Source organism: Pipistrellus kuhlii, unplaced genomic scaffold (assembly GCF_014108245.1).
Source record: "Pipistrellus kuhlii isolate mPipKuh1 unplaced genomic scaffold, mPipKuh1.p scaffold_m20_p_9, whole genome shotgun sequence".
Lineage (NCBI taxonomy): Eukaryota > Metazoa > Chordata > Mammalia > Chiroptera > Vespertilionidae > Pipistrellus > Pipistrellus kuhlii.
This window is the reverse complement of record NW_023425595.1, coordinates 2,792,216-2,807,646: the sequence shown is the minus strand read 5'-3', so window position 1 is coordinate 2,807,646 and position 15,431 is coordinate 2,792,216. Positions and strand designations below refer to the sequence as shown.

At 43.2% G+C, this 15,431-nt stretch overlaps 1 long non-coding RNA gene across 1 annotated transcript; it reads right to left on the bottom strand.

The window, feature by feature from the left end:
• Positions 1–792: 792 nt before the first annotated feature.
• On the bottom strand, positions 793–4,607 carry LOC118713644. The gene is made up of 3 exons (XR_004986343.1): positions 3,929–4,607; positions 2,073–3,517; positions 793–1,981 (listed from the first exon to the last, which is right to left on the bottom strand). It is a non-coding gene; the product is annotated as an uncharacterized LOC118713644 (long non-coding RNA).
• Between the last annotated feature and the right edge of the window lie 10,824 nt (positions 4,608–15,431).

The following is a 15,431-nucleotide window of genomic DNA, read 5'->3' as shown; positions in this document are numbered from 1 at the left end:
GGAGCTACATGAGCAGTGCTCTGGCTGGAGCGAAAACTGAAGGCTCTGGCTGAAGCAAATATGGAAGGCGACAGCCAGAGCAAAGGCCTGGGTCCCAGGTGCTGGGGGAAAACTGGTGCCGGCAGCCAGGGGAAGGAAGGCCTATTGCACGGATCTTCGTGCAACAAGCCTCTAGTATAACCTATGAAAAACAATATACCTACAATGGGCATCCTACACAAAACTAGGAAGGTCTCTGTTCTCCTTGAGTGTACTGCTGGCTAGTTGCTTTCTGTCGTCAAGCTGGAAGAGACAGAGACAGTCCAGTGTGATGCTTTGGAGGAGCACAGAGCACAGAAACAATGGATTTAATCACCTCTTACACTTCTTTTTCCTTTGCAGTTAGTTAGCAAACATACCTTTCTCCACCTTATCTTTGTTGAGGTCATATCAGCAATTATCTGCCCTTCCGTTTATGGGAAACCACCTGACTAATCCATAGTGCAGAAAAGCTTATCCACTTGCTTCCATGTTCCTTTGCCCAAGAATGATTAGCAATGAGATATTTCAAACATACATAAAAACAGAGATAAATAAAAGCACCCAGAGTGAATGGAGGTTCACACTCCACTGTGCATGCTTAAGATGGCTGTCATCACACTCTTCAGTCATCACTGCCACAGTTACCAGAAGATTTGGCCCTTGGCTAGGACATGTCATGTGAGCATACCCTTGCATGTGAGGCTCTGACATATTTCTCTGAAGTGGTTGCATAGCTTTCAGCTCCATGGTCTTCCGTTTTCCAGTGTGGCTGCAGTCTGGCTTTGGGACTCCCTCAGGTCTGAGTTCCAACCCTTCCCAACTGTTGAGTGCATGTGGGCAAGGGTCTTTACTGTCTCATTTATAGAACGGGGATAATAATGCTGGCCTTGTAGAGGTGCTAAGAGATGATGTAAGTAAAGTGTTAGATGAGTAGTTGGCACATAGTAGGTGGTTATTACCAGCTTGTGTATGTATTGGATGTGCAAACAACACTCAAAAGCTTGAGCCCCATCCAACTAAAGGATATCTACCAGGAACCAGCCACGCATGGTGCAGATCATGAATGGCTCTTCATTTGTGGGCTCACTCATGCATGCCACTTCTACAACCTTCCAATGCTCTGATTCTAAACCATGTCATTTTTATAGAGTTTTGTAACATCTTTGCAGAAAGCCAAATTAGCCCATGAGGTAAGGGAGCAGTTGGTTGTAACCAAGAAGCCCCCTAGTGACCATGGGCATTCTTTGGCTGGCTGTCTTTATTTCCATGCATATCTCTTTCTCTCCCTATTCTTAGGTATACCTATGATTTGTCATTATTGCGAGTTGTGTTGAAAAGATCACATGGACTCAGTGGTTCTCAACTATGGCTGATCTTCGAATTCATCTCTGTGTTAAAAATATCTATCATCCATCTACCTATTATCTATCTATCTATCTATCTATCTATCTATCTATCTATCTATCTATCTTCCTACCTACCTACCTACCTACCTATTATTGATCCCAAGGCCACCTCCCAAGATATGCTGGGAATCTCTGGGACTGGGAGAGATGGGGATGGGTAGGCTGAGGGTATGAGGAGTTAATGTTCCATGCAGGAGAGGCTATTACGGATCCAGGATTGAGAACCACACTGAGTTCACCACTTGAAATGGTGTCTCTCTGAAGAGCAGTCTGAGATGTGGGAATTAATCAGGGAGTCTTTTCTTCTTGTTCCAGTGACTTTGTAGGCAGGATGCTGCTATTCCAAGTCTTCTGTTGCAAATTATGTCTTCCATAGGAACGAAGCATACCCACGGGCCATGCAAGCACAATGTAAATCAAAACACATGTCCACAGCTGGAGCAAACGCATTAAGAACATTTAACTGGATTCCATGGGAGTGAGTCGGTGTGACACCATGCCCAAGTTGACAAAAACAGCCCCCTAAAGAAAGCTCCATGAAAGAGAGCCAAAGCCTTGGGTTTATGAGTAATTCAGTGTTCTAAAACACACACACACACACACACACACACACACACACACACACACACACGTTATAATGCACACACCGTACCCTTTCACAAACAAAAGCACACCAAATGCCAGGAACTGGCATGAGACTACATTGTTTCCCAGACTACATTGTTGCTCAGACTGGAACTGACCAGTGCTTCCCAAACCCCACTTCTCTCTCCCCTCCTCCTGATCCCCAACAGCTGCATGCTCTCAGGTACCCTGGAGGAGAAGTGCATCTGAAGATGGAGACGATGAAGAAATCACGCTTCTCTATTTATTACAGTTTCATGGTGACAGCAAAATAGAAGACAACAATAAGCGTTTCAAAGCAACAATAAAAGAAGCCAACTCTTTCTCAGGCAGGCCCTCCATGGAGGGAAAGCAGAAGCTGTCCTGATGCTCTCTGTGAGATGATGGCCTGTGTCCGTCCCCCAACCCAGGGGATGGCTCTCAATGGGGCTGGATCCCTGTACACACGCACCCCAGCAACCAAGAAGTTACTCCTGTCATGTGCTAATTTTTATATTTTCTTTGGGGATCCTGTTGCTGAGTTTCACTTTCCATAAACTTCCAGAAACCAGACAGTGAAATCTCTGGGGATTTCTGAGCCACCCAATTCAAAATACCATAATCAGGAACCTGAGTAAGGTCAGAATGCCGGCTGACCTCTTTCAACAAACAGGGACTTGGAATTTGGGCTTGTGAGATATTAGCATGTTCTGTCCCTCAGGAGAGAGTCAGCAGGGAAATGCCCTGGGTGTCTGACATGGGCAATGCCAAAGCCAGATCCCTCTTCCTGGGAGAAACCAGGGCCACCACACTTATTGGTAACAAGGTAGAATACTCCGCTCACTGCAACCTCATTATCATTTGTCATACTTGCCTTGCATTCAACTGCTCTTACCCATGTCGATTGTACCAGTTAGATGTCCTTTTCAATAAAAGCTCCGAGTAGTACTAACTCATTAGGTTCCACAACTATTCAACCCATTGACAGTATTCCCCTTGATTAACCTCCAAGAAGAGTGGGAAATTAGAACAGTGAAAGCAGTGGTTTGGAATCATTCTTTCCTTCCTTCCTTCCTTCCTTCCTTCCTTCCTTCCTTCCTTCCTTCCTTCCTTCCTTCCTTCCCTCTTCCTTCCTTCCTTTCTTCCTTCCCTCCCTCCCTCCCTTCCTCCATCTTTCTTTCTTTCTTTCTTTCTTTCTTTCTTTCTTTCTTTCTTTCTTTCTTTCTTTCTTTCTTTCTTTCTTTCTTTCTTTCAGGGGGGAAATTCCCTCAGTGAATTTACTTAGAGCAAAAATGGCATCTCGGCTTTGGACTTGCCCCTATGTTCACTCATGTTAGTACTTTTTTCATTTAAGTTTTTATAGAAGGTAGGTCCTCTTTGCCTAAAAACCCAAGGGAAAAACCCCAATGCTTTAATTTACTCACATCCTGCTGTGCTTTCTCAGGTTATTCATTTCCATACCACGCCTTCAGATGCAATCTCCTGCTCTGAAGGAAAAGGGAAAACAGGTCAATGGGACATTGTCCCAACCTCAGAAGGAGATAACTTCTATGTACTTCTTCCTGGTGGCCAACACCAGGGCTGCTCTAGGCTATTTCCAAACCTCAACAGGCTCAATCCTAGAAACAGACACCATTTCCTTCCTAATCTGTCATGCTCAGAGAGGCATAAAGAATAAATTAAGAATATCGGTAAAGCACATTTCCATCGCCCTTGAGGTATGAAAGCTCTGGCAACTAGCTACTCATAATTTTGCCTTCTGAAATCCTTGTCTCTCCTCCTGAGTTTACCCACTCAAAGTTTGGCATTATATTCTTAAACTATAAAGTCCTCAACATTATGCCCATTCAGAAAGCCTAAGCAAGCAAGGCTGGTTAATGCAGGACGTGGCCACTTACTCTATAAGAATCTGATCCTCTCACTGCCCGGTAGCCAGGGACCTTGAGAAAGTTGCTTCAGGTGGCAGGGAGCCCCAGTGCTGCTTCGCGCTCTATCTCTAACAGCCATGTGACGTTGGGAAGAGACCTGTCTCTTCTCTGGATTTCAGTTGTCTGCTTTAAAAAAACAAAAAGCTGGCCATACAATCAATCTCTTTCAGCTACATGTTCTATGCTTTGCCACTGCAAGGTTGAATCTGAGAATCTATGCATACCAAAGGGCTTAAAAACTGGCACCTAAAACTGAAGCACTTTATGTGTGTTAACTCATTTACTCCTCTCTGGAACTCCATGAGGTAGGCATTATAATTATAAACCCTAATTTTAAGGTGAGGAAAAAGGCATAGAGAGCATGGCCTGTGTCAGACGGAAGTAGCATAAAAGCAGGCACTGTCTCTAAGGGAAGTACTCAGGAACCAACCACCAGAAACATAGGAAAATAGATTTGAGGTTGAGCCTCCTAGTGTTTGCAGGCTGAGAAAGTGAGAGAGGAAGTGTGAGAATCACAATTAATCTGCCAGTTAACAGCATTTACAAAGAACCCAGACTACAGCCAGACAACGCACTCTTGACCATCTGCTGGATTCTTTCATTACCAAGGACTAACACAAGTGGCAATGGTGTGAATGAGGATGATTCTGGCAGCTTGGGTTCTCTTTGCCACCTTGTCAGTGTATTGATGTGTTTTGGGGCAGGAAATGTCCCAATGATACTGGATGAGGGAACACAAGAGGCCAGGCAAAGAGAGCCATTCTCAAGACTGGTTTCAAGAAGAAATAAGCCCTGCCTCCCAGATCAAAACACAGCCACTGAGGTCCCGATGGCCCTACTCTGATGTCTCAGCATTGGCCTCCTCTAGTCCAGCAAGATCTTTGCAAAGGAACAGACAACATGTTTGTTCATTTTGAAAACAGGTCTATTAGAAACCCCCAAACCCAACAAGCTTCTCTAGCAGGAAAGTTCTTCTCCGTCCCCTGCAGAGATAGTGATGGGAATGTATGCTCTCTGGATTCTGGGCTTCTTGCACCAGGACTCAAGGTTCTGAAAGGGCCTCCTTTCAACGTTCACCTACTGTAGAAAGGTTTCATGGAAACGTGATTGAGGGTTGTTTGGTTCAGGGCCTGACTAGGGTTTTCCACCATTAATCCTCTTGGAGGAGGGTGGGGCTGAGCTGGGCACAATATAACCTGGTCGCAGGGTTATGCAACCATCGCTCCACAAGTTAACAGCACCTTAGGGGGTTTACCAACACAGCTGTGCAATGCCGTACACCTTCATGCTATCCTCACTGCTACGTACTGTGGCCAACTTGGAGAATTCTCTATATTGATACTTTCTTTGACCCTATCAACCAAATAGCTCTGTGGCACACTGGCTGTCATAGAATGAAATACCTCCCTTCCCCTGGAGCTAAAAGCATACCGTACTAAGGAACGGTAGATTCTTTGCTACCATGTCATTGATTTACCTACTGTACTATGTGACCCTGGAGAGCTATGAATCATCCCTCAACTTTCCAGCTAACCAAACAGGTTCCTTCGGATACAATCTCTTCTTTCTCTAGATTTATTTGTTCTGAATCCTGGTGCATTCCTAGGGCATTATTTCTTACTGAAGACAGCTCTCCCTCAGTGTTTGCTTAGTGATCATTTTTTATTTGAAGTTCTTCCTGAGTAGTGCGCTTGCCCTTTTCCAAGGCTTTATGTTCTCAGGAATACCTGAGTCACATGCTGTCAGAGTTCCAGCATTCATCAATCACAGGCCCGGGCTCATATTTTTGTGTCTTTCTTCTCTCCCATGGGCCACTAAAGAGTGTCAAAATTCTGATTTCTTTAGTTGAACTCAGAGACGATGTCTTGTCTTTTTTTCTTTCTTTATATTCACTATTTTAATTTCTAGGTAATGCAACAGATCATGTCTTCTTTCCAACACTAGTTGAGGAATTACTGTGTTGGGCATTTTGCTGAGTGCTGGGGGCAGAGTTGAAGATGATCTGTCATTAGGAAGCTCACCATGAATGAGATAAGAAAGGTCATGACTAGCCAAAACTGGTTTGGCTCAGTGGATAGAGCGTCAGCCTGCAAACTGAAAGGTCCCAGGTTCAGTTCCTGGGTCAGGGGCACATCCCCAATAGGGGGTGTGCAGGAGGCAGCTGATCGATGTTTCTAACTATCTCTCTCCTTTCCTCTCTGTAAAAGTTCAATAAAATATATTTTAAAAAAGAAGAAGAAGAAAAAAAAAGGTAGACAAAGCAGGAAGTGCTTCAGGGAAAGATCCCTGCAGGCACGCAGAGCAGGGCTTGACACAGCCTGGAAGATCCCAGAAAAAAATCCATCCAAAATTCAAGAAGAAGTGACACTTGACCTACTTTTTACTTTAAAGGACAAATAGCAGCATCTCTGGAGGAGTCCAAACAACAGTGGGACAGATGTGGATGCGGAAGAATGACATAACAAAGGGAGGCTGGAGAGTCGTGGCCAGGGCACGCAGGGCTTTGTCCCTGGGGCTAAGAAATAGGAACCGTATCTGAAAAGCAGACAGGAGCCCCCAAAGGGGAGAGACAGCAGGACTGTCTGAATGGTGTCATGAATCGAAGGACAAAATCTCTGCTACGTTCGTACACGTTAGTAAGACTGCGTGTCCCCATTCACTTCATCTGTCATTGCTACTTGGCCCCAGTGACTGCATACAGTGCATGGGGAGACTGATTGGAGCTTCGTGCCAATTCCTGGCCCCAGCCTGCCTCTCCAGGAGACTTACAGCAGTGGCCACCTGTCCTCTGGTCTGCAGAGGAAGGATCTCTTTGCATAAGGCCACGAAATGAGGGATTCGGATGACGGACAGCAGTGGAAATGGCACTTGTAGCTGGGGAAGAGAGCATGTGAGCAGAGGTGGAGACACAAGCCCGTGAGGCCCATGTGGTGGGAGGAGGTGGGAAATGCGGCGACAGGGACCAGAGATCCCTGGGTTCCCCGTCTCTTCAGAACATTGCTGCACAGAAGGTTACACATTTCCATGTTGGACATGCTCAGTTAGAAAGAAAGAAATTGTCTCAGCACAAATGTGAGGCAATAGCAAATGAAGAAGACAAAGCACATGGCTTGGTGTGCTTCTCTTTCGAATCTGTTCTCCCTGCCCAAGACATGGCTTGCCTGTGGTGCCCAGTTAGACTTGCTCCCTTTGAAACCCAGCATTCACAGATCTTAAGGGAGTTTTCAGATGGCAATGTAATTCTTTTTATTTTATTTTAATTTATTTTTTTAATAAGGCTCAAGCAAAGTCCTAGTAATCGTCTATTATCACATCTGTAGCATAGCTCACGTTCTCTTAAGGCTCATCAGAGGATTTAGAAACAGCTCAGGAAAATGATCTGACTCCTAATGATCCCTGGACACCTCTTTTTTCCTTCTGGACACAGGCTTTTTAAAATTTCCAAGACACATTTTGGGTAAACTTCATTAGGAATTTTATGAGTACATGGAAGTTGAACTTGCAGGGTTATCACATTTCATGCACACGGGCCTCTGCTCTAAAACCCATACTTTCCCCTCATATATATGTTCCATGGAGACCTTTTCCAGGAATGTAGGAGTTCAAAACTTTCACTCAAGCTGAGGTTTCTCCGTTTTTATTAGGAATTTCACTGGGTGTGTTACAGAGACAAAAGCAGTTTCAAAGTTGCTGGCTCAGTCACGTGGACAGCAAGTGACTCAGTCTGGCAATGAAGAAAATGGTTTTTGGCTCGGCTGGAGTGGGTCAGTTGGCTGAGCACCATCCTGTGCACCGAAGGGTTGCCAATTCAATTTCCGGTTGGGACATATACCTGGGTTGCGGGTTCAATCCATTGGAGCATGTACAGAAGGCAACCGATTGATGTTTCTCTCTCTCCCTTCCCCAAGCATACCCTTATGCTAGCATGTAACCCCTCTGATACTCCCAACCCCAACTTGGGTCTTATTTCCTATTTCACAGATGTAAGAAGACATGTTCTGGATACTGTCTGATGAATGTAGGTTCAGTACGTTTAATGCAATCTGTGTAATTCTGCAAGCATATACAGAAATGAGGATTTTGTAAGCACCATTTAAAACTATCTGATTTTTCAGGTAACTCCCTGTAGATCTTTTTATAAAGCAAAAGCCCTTTTGGAAAAAATGACATCATTCTCCACTTCACATGTTCTAATTTTAGGTTTTCATAAATTAATTTCAAATTTCAAAAAAAAAAACCAAAACGGTGGAGGCCACCACTCATTTTCATTTGTTGAGTTAAGCTCCATACCAAGCCAAGAGCCAATCATGCTTTGCTGTTAAGCTTTCCTAAATAACAAAGGACATTTGAAAATGTGAGCTACTGAACGGAAAACTTCCCCGTGAGTCAGCAGACAAGCCCAGCGAAAGATCTCATGGTTCCAACTAACTTGCCCATAGACTTTCATATCTGCTTTTTCCGCGGTCTTTCAATAAGAGTCCAATTTCTAGTTAGGAAGTGAGAAGTTGGGTTGGTTAGAGATGCTAAGATACCTTGTATTAAGGGTGTTAGAAAAAAGGGGCTGAGTCCCAAGGTCTCAAACATGGGAACTCTTTATCTTCAGCCCCCATTCCATCTTCTCCATGAGATTGCAAAGGAATACAACGAGCAGAGAACTAGCCCAGGCAATTTGTTAATGGGACTCCCACCTCAAACCCTGATAGAGTAGATCCTGGTGAGCTGGTTCTGATTATAAATTCCTGCACATCCTATTATGATTTGTGAAAAGTATATTTTGAATTATATTACTGTATTACACATTTATTGTATTTAATAGTATTGCATATTCTATAAAGTGAATTGCATATTTTATTATTTGTATATCAGTACAATTTCTAACAGACTTACATTTGATTATATATGAAATATACATTTCTTTCTCAGAGAGCTGGCTGTTACAACATTTATCAGCACACCACTGCCTAAATGAAGAACAAAACCAGGTTGGTTCCTCTTTGGCTTCCATCTTAGAGGCCCATGCCCTTAGCTCCTTAGTTTACTATTCCTCTGTCAAAAAAATCACAAGTAATTGTACAAGAACACAAATCAAAAGATCTTTTCCTGAAAACTCAAAGCATACCAGTGTTATCTGCCCAATCCAGCCTTTCTTGATTTGAGAGAGGGAGAGGGAGAGAGATAGAAACATCAATGATGAGAATCAAGCCTGCAATCTGGGCATGTGGCCTGACCAGGAATTGAACTGTGATCTCCTGGTTCAAAGATCGATGCTCAACCACTGAGCCATGCTGGCTGGGCCAATCCAGCCTTTCTTAAGAAGGCTGTCCTTCAAAAAAAGACAGCTATAGGCTGATGTGATCACACCTGCCATTAGGCAAAAACGAGAGAATCCTAACAGCGTTGCATCATAACTTAATAGATGTTCTCCTCCTTGAATCCTTATAGATGGGTCCTTGGGGGCAGAGAACAGGGGGCTAGAGGCATTGAGGTAGGAACAACAGGAATCTTCCTGTGAAATCTGGAGTATGTTTGAGGTACATGACAAAGGACCAGTTGGATGTTTCCACCTTTCACCAAGCAGAATAAACACGAGCATCAGGGGTTCCTACACATTTATTTTTAAACTAGAGGCCCAATGCAGAATTCCTGCACAGGTGGGGTCAGGTCAGCCTGGCCCCAATCGGTAGATAAGACTGGGCCTGTCGGGAGGAGGAGACAGCAGGAGGTTGGTAGGCTGGCTGGCCCTGATCGGACCCCTGATCAGGGCCAGGTTGGCTTAGGGGAGGGGCCATGGACAACTGGCCAGCAGGCCCTGCCCCCAACTGGGGGGGAGCGATTGGAGGTAGGGCTGGCCATGGGGAGGGGCTGTGGGCAGTGGACTGGCTGGCCTCACCCCTGAATGGGGACAGGGGAGGGGCCGGGGGAGGTTGGCCAGCCAGCGCAACCCCTGATTGGGGTGTGTGTGGGGGGGCCATCAGGGGCAGAGCTGGCTGGGGAGAGGGACCACAGGCTGATTAGGGTGCTGGGGGCACATCTGGGGTGGGGCCAGCCAAGGGAAGGCACTGCAGGAGGTTGGCCAGTCGGCCCCATCCCCCAATTGGGCCAGTTCTCTAGCTGCAGTGAGCGTCATAGTGACTGGTTGTTCCGGGGTCAGGTCGTTGGCTTTTTATATATATATAGTCACTGACTTTAAAATGTCTTTCTAAAGGTAAATATAAAAGTTATCAAACCAAGATGGATAGAAATTTAAAATAGTGTTACTTGGTAGTTGTGACTGGTAACTTTAGGCCAATGCCATTAGCCAATCCTTACAACTAAGGAATTTCCTTTAATGCTAAAAAAAGAAAGAGGGAAGAAGAAAGGGAAGGAAGGAGGGAGGAAGAGAGAGAGAGAAAAAAAAGGAAGAAAGACATAAAAGTTCAACATTTTCTTTCTTTAAAATATATTTTATTGATTTTGTATAGAGAGGAAGGGAGATAGTTAGAAACATCGATGAGAGAGAGTTATCGATCAGCTGCCTCTTGCACACCCTCCACTGGGAATGTGCCCGCAACCAAGGTACAGTGGTGCCTCACACAACGAACTTAATTTGTTCCAGGAGCAAGTTTGTTATGCGAAAAGCTCGTTATGTGAAACGCGTTTTCCCATAACAACACATGTTAAAAAAAATAATTCGTTCTGTAGCATAAAATATGCTAAGATGACATAAAAAAAGATAATTTTTTTGTTATTATTTTTATTTAGATACATCTAAAAACATAATTAAAAAAAAAACAAACATTTTTTTAATTTTAAGACAGACTAAGTAGAGTCTACCGAATCTTGCACATCTTCATCCATTTTCTGCTTTTTGGCCGATGGTTTCATGAAAAACCTGTCCAAAGTCGTTTGTTTTTCTCTTTTCTCCAACATCTGCCGGAAATAACGGACAAGAGTATCGGAGTAAAGATCGTTGATCCTGTTTGCTTCAGCTGAATCCGGATAGTGGGCATTGGTAAACTCCTGAACTGCTTTCCATTTGACCAGGATGTTCTTGATGTCAGCAGTTGGGATTGGTTGATTGTTTGATTGTTGCTCCTCGTTATCAGATGACGCTTCCCTTTGAGCATTGTCCTGTTGCTGGACCAGAAGTGCTTGGAGCTCTTCAGTTGTCAGCTCTTCTTCGTGTTCCTCAATAAGCTCCTCTACATCCTCTTCCTCTACCTCTAATTCCAACCTTTGGGCCACTGTGATGATGTCCTTCACCACTTCTGTGTCATCAACTACTGCTTCTTCCTGGGTCCACGAAGGCACAAGCATCTTCCAAGCAGAAATGAGGGTCCTTTGTGACACTTCTTCCCAGGCCTTCTGTATAAGTCGTATTGCCATAAGGACATCAAATTTCTCCTTCCAAAACTTTCGGACAGTCATATTGTCTCCACCAAACTCGCATTCTTCAAACACCTTATTAAAGAGGACTCTAGTGTAGAGTTTTTTAAAGTTCGCAATAACTTGATGATCCATTGGCTGAAGAATGGATGTGGTGTTTGGTGGCAAATACTGCACCTTGATAAAAGGACAATTTTCCTCCAATATTTCCTCTAGGTCTTTTGGGTGAGAAGGGGCATTGTCAAGTATCAGAAGGGCTTTGAGCGGCAGTTCTTTTTCCAGCAAGAATTTCTTCACGGCAGGAGCAAAGGTTTCCAGAATCCATTCGTTGAAGATAACTTGGGTCACCCAGGCTTTTTGATTGGACTTCCAATGGACGGGCAGTTTGGACTTAATAACGTTATTTTTCTTGAAAATTCTTGGATTTTCAGAGTGATAAACCAATAGAGGTTTGATCTTGAGGTCTCCGCTGGCATTAGACGAAAACATAGGGTAAGTCTGTCCTTCATGGCTTTGTGTCCTGGCAATTTCTTCTCCTCTTTTGTAATGAAGGTTCTGCTCGGCATTCTTTTCCAGAAAAGACCCGTTTCATCGGCATTGAACACTTGTTGTGGGCAGTATCCTTCATCCTTAATACATTTTTGAAAGTTAATAGAGAACTTTTCTGCTTCTTTCTTGTCAGCACTGCCAGCCTCACCATGCATAGTAACGCTGTGGATTCCACACCTTTTCTTAAATCTAAAAAACCACCCCCTGCTGGCTTTGAATTCTTCTTCATTATCTTGATTGCTGCTACTTCCAGGGACGTTTTTCTTTAGATCGTCATAAATTCTCTTGGCTTTGTGACAGATAATATCTTGGGTTGTTACGTCACCTTTCACCTGCCTGTCCTTAATCCAAATCACTAATAGCCTCTTCATTTCCTCGTGGATTGAAGACCTATGTTTTTCATGAAATAGTTTTGATACTCCTTTGGCTGATTTGATTGCATCCTTATTTGTCAAAATGGTGAAAATGGTGGTCTTGCTGAGGCCAAACTCTTTGACGAGGTCACACTGTTTTACCCCACATTCACTCCTTCTCATTATTTCCTGTTTCATTTCAACAGAAATCACCTTCCTGCTTTTTTTAGAAGCCATGATATAAAAAAAATATTGAGTTTAACTTAAAAGGACGACTGCCGTGATACGTGCGTGATTTAATTCGTAATGAAGAATGATTGCCGCGATACGTGCTTAAGTTAAGCGCAGTGACTAATGACTGCCTGCAGTGCCTGCGCGGAAGGATGCAATACATCGGCAGCGATTGTGGAAGCTCGGGCGACTTCGTTGTGTGAAACGAAGTTCGTTGTATGAATCATGAAATGAAGTTCGTTGTGTGCAGCGTTCGCTGTGCGAGGCGTTCTTAATGCGAGGCACCACTGTACATGCCCTTAACTGGAATCAAACCCGGGACCCTTCAGTCCACAAGCTGACGCTCTATGCATTGAGCCAAACTGGTTTTGGCTCAACATTTTCTTAAACTAGGGGTGTCGAACTCAATCAGAGAAGGGGCCAAAATCTAAAATCCAGCCTAAATCGCTGGCCGAATGGTTTACTGAACAGTCATAAACTGTCATTGTGATGGAAACGCAGCGGAGTGCAGTGATGACAGCGCGGTGCGGGCTACATTGCAAGGCCTGGGGGGACGGATTTGGCCCGCGGGCCTTGTGTTTGACACATGTGTCTTAAACAAAACAAAGAAAAAAGGTCAGACCTGTCTGTTCATATCAGATTTCTGACTGTTCCTGTTACTCTGTGTTCTTCCTTGTCCAGACATCTACTCAATACATAATTTTTTCCCACTTGTTAAGTCTTCTCCTCCCCCTCACCTTCTCCTTAATGACTTTCCTCTTAAAAACAAAAACAAAAACAAAAGGTCACCATATATCTGTTGTTCTGAGTGCCATGAAGTAGAACCTTTTGCTCAACAGTCATCCCCCAATTAAAAGGAGAGCAATTTTTCCCTAATGAGAAAGCACAATGGATGCAGGCAACACGTCTTCAGGTAAGCGGCTTCTGCTGTCTTATTTATAATATGCACAAAAGACTTCTCTGACTTCTAAATAACAGATGAGTCAATGCTACCATCATAAAATGCTGACATATCCACCCACTGCAAAAAGGAAACTGGTTTTAGAACGTCTTATGGAAAGCATGAAGCTAATCTTGACAAATGGTTAACACTTTTACTTAATCGAAACTCAGGCACAGAACTGTGTTTAGTGGACGGCAGGCTGATACATTAAGAGGGTTTGAGGGGGAAAGAGTGGGAGAAACCCAATCAGTCTGGCATCTGACAAGGTATGAGCCATGTGTTATAATCCTTTATGAATTAATAATTATGTTGGTGATAGCATCACAGGATGGAGAAGGGATGTGTTTCTAACAAAAACACACCCAAGAAACTTAGAAAACAATATGGGAAAAATCAAGAATATTTTTACTTACCGAGCTCTGCTATCTGCATAGAAAAGAACATGTACTTTCAACCACGAAGACATTTACTAACTTAAAGATATTTTATTTGGACATTGCATGTCAGATTACTGTGGCTTTAGCCAGACTCATTTCTGTATTATTTCTATATTCCTAAAGGAGGCGCTTCTGAGCTCAACAAACTTTTCATTATATGAACAGAGAGGTAGTATTTCCTCAACCCATGTCTTTTTTTAATGTGCTAAACTTTAAAGTTTGATGTTTCTTTAAAAGAGCAATCTCTTGTGAGGCTCTGGGGCCAGATTGCCTGCCTTGAATCCTGTCACTGCCTCTTGCTGGCTATGTAATCTTATATTGTACAAGTTAGATTTTTGTGTATATGCTTTTATGAAGTACTGACAATACCAATACCTATCTTATGTGTTGAAGACTTAATGAGTTAATAATACAGATGAAGCACTTGGAACAATGTCTGGAACACAGTAAGTTAGCTACTGCTATTGTATTATAATATTTTACTATATTTTCAAGGTGAATATATATATATATATAGTTTGAAGAGAAAAGGACCCCAAGTACTTATTGAGAACTAATCAGTAACTAGAAAAATATATATGGCCCAACTGTTGTGGCTCAGTGGTTGAGCGTCGACCTATGAACCAGGTCAAGGTTCGATTCCTGGTCAGGGCATATGCCCTGGTTGTGGGCTTGATCCCGTGTGGGGTGTATGGGAGGCAGCCAATTGATGATTCTCTCTGACCCTTGATGTTTCTCTTCCCTCTCTCCCTTCTTCTCTCTGAAATCAATAAAAATATATTTTAAAATATACATATTTTTAAAAATTACACCATTCTTTTTAAAAAATAAATCTTTATTGTTCAGATTATTACAATTGTTTCTACTCTCCCCCCAACTCCCTCCCATAGCTCCCCTCCACCTGGCCCCCACTCTATACCATTCTTTTTAAAAAAACATATTTTTAAATTGTTGAGGTAATTACTTTTGGATCTAAATTTTGACCAGATTCAAAGATATTTATTAAAAGGAACATGTTCTATATCATGATTTTATCCTTAGAGGAACTCAGCCCTTACATTTTTAATGCTTATACTTTTCTAAGTCCGCCATTCCGAAGTAGGAGTTAACACTTGACTTCAGGATTTCGGGTTAAGAATAGTTGCCCATTATGGAAACAAAAACCCCTTACCACTTTCTGCATACAATTATCATAAAGGCACAAAGAGAACCAATACAGGGAACATACGAATTGACTGAAGAGTGGTGGTGAATAAACACATTCGTGTTATTACTGAAGAACAGGACCTTCAGTTATTTCAAGTGGAAATGCTATCTGTTAATACAGAACCTCAGCAGCAGTAACACAACTTAGGAAGTTGTATTCTGCAAAGCAGTGTGCGAATTTTGGCACTGCACAAACCAGAAAGGTGGGGCCATATATATTTTTCTAGTTACTGATTAGTAGTTCTCAATAAGTACTTGGGGTCCTTTTCTCTTCAGCTCAGAGTGGGATTTGAAAGGCACACAGCTCAGAGTGGCACTTCTGAGCTATGTGCCTTCAGCCAACTGACATAATCTCAGAGTTTCCTTATCCTGTCTGGTAATGACTATTG